Here is a 2314-nt window from a genome sequence, read left to right on the forward strand (position 1 = left end):
AATTAAAATTGGTCTTTTGTAGTACATCATAAAATAATGCAAAAATATAGTATGGAACGTATGTTTAAGTGTCATATTTTATTTACTTTTTAAGTTTTTCATTAATTTATACTTATTCACTATGAGATGTAACCTACAACTATAGTTTGCTACGCTAATTTTTGTATCTAAACATAATGCATTATTATGTTGCGCAAACTATACATATAATCACATACTCCCAAGTTAAATAAATATATTAGATAAATTTGTCCTTAGACGGACCAAACTCGCAAACAGATCTGTGACACACACAATAATTTTGTAAATAGAATAATTGATATACATATAATACTTTTTTATTTATATATGCTATTTAAATTGAATATAAAATATATTTTGTAGGAAAAGCTTATTAAAATGTAGTCGCTAGTGAAGTAACCAATGTTTATAATATAATGTACAACCCATAAACATGTTTAGACGTGTCTCGTGGTCTATTTATTATAGTAAGGAAAATTACAATAAATTACAACATAATTGGACAATAAATATTCAGTATTGCTCTATCTCATTAGAAAATATAAAATGTATGTATTTACTCTGACAGCAGTTATTCGCGATATAATTTAGCAACAAAATGAGTATCATCAGAACTTTAACCTTTTACCCAAATAAGTAGATAGCTGCGCAATGTCTATTTATCTTTAGTAAAATTTATATAAACAAGTGCATATATAAATGTCTACATGTTTATTGTAATTCTGTGCTTATTCGCTTAATAAAATTTTAAAAAAAAGTATTGTTACGTCGTAGCAGTTACAATTTAACATCGATTGTTTGACATATACCCGTCTAATTATAGATTATCTGTGTAAAAATATAATGTAGATTAGAAACATGCTCCGGGCGAGTTAAAACTGTAAAAATGTCTTGTATCCTGTATATGTGTTGATGTTTACGACTGTAAATATTGTATACGTTCAGTCACAAATAATGTTGTTCGCAAAAGATGTTAGTGTGAACTGTGTTCATTTATGTATTAATAAATGTTTTAGAGATCCGTTCCTTTTTTTATTAAATCTTCCCCTGATATTGTTGGATGTATATCCAAATTCATTCAGGATTCATTTCTTGAGTTTTATTATACATAAACATTGTTGTTATACTAACCAAACCGATCGCCTCAAAGATTGTTAATATCCATGTAGTATTTAGATGTGCAGAGATTACATAATTTCTAAATCCAACTGAAATACTTAAATTAGAATAACTAACCGACTAAACTAACCGACATTCTATATATTACTGAAGTTTCATTTACTTATAAATTTAAAGTGACATTATTTTGAAGATTTAGACGAAGTCATATTTTAATTTTAATAACTATTCTGCTTTTTTAGATTATATTAATATATTACTTAGACCGCCGTTCCCATAAACGCCTATAGTTAATAATTAATCAGCTGTTATAAAATTTCTCATTCCCTTAACAATCAGTATATTTATAAACAGTTAATTCTCGTTTTTTCGAAACAGTCCGAGTAATATTACCTCGAAATGTAATCTGCCAATGTTATAACAAAATTATGATCATTACTAAACAAAAATAAACATATAAAAATGGTAGATTGATTGCATTTTAATCAATCTTGTATGATATATATATATATAATTTAATTATTACTCGAACATGTCTTACTCGATGTACTTGGATGATAATTGTTGTGTGAATTGTTGTGTGAAATGAACAAGACGGGTATTTTTAGAATAAAAAATAGTAGGAACTACGCTTTATGTCATGTTTAATCAAAAATCATTCCTATGTATTGTTAAAATTAGATTGATAATTAATTACACTCATGATAGATAATTAGAGATAAGAAGACTAATAAATGGGAGAGAAAAGAATCTTCTATTTTTATTTAACCTATGTTACAGCAAGTTTTACACGGTGCTCGTCTATTGTATGATAACGTGTATTTTAGAACAAGGTGCTTACGTTTTAAAATCTTTAGGTCATCGGCGTAATATTTGATTCTCTTAGGATCTTCATACAAATCGCGGTGTATCCAGTATTGCATCTACCCACTGAATACTTTAATTACAGTTTACATTTACTTTGAACATGTTATGAAGGTATTAACAGTATTTAAAATTATAACAAGGAAAAGTATTTTTCAAAAAAGAAATAGATATTATATACTTAAAAATGATTAATATATTCCCACTATTTTTTTATTCGTATGCTGTTTATCGAATCTTAAGCGAAATGCTGCTTAAAAAGGAACGTAGTGGGGCAATGGTAGACTTGTCATGTAGATTTCAATTCAAT

This window comes from Battus philenor, unplaced genomic scaffold (assembly GCF_028537555.1).
Source record: "Battus philenor isolate CCGP_79_NKW_IND1 unplaced genomic scaffold, ilBatPhil1.0.hap1 SCAF_27, whole genome shotgun sequence".
NCBI lineage: Eukaryota > Metazoa > Arthropoda > Insecta > Lepidoptera > Papilionidae > Battus > Battus philenor.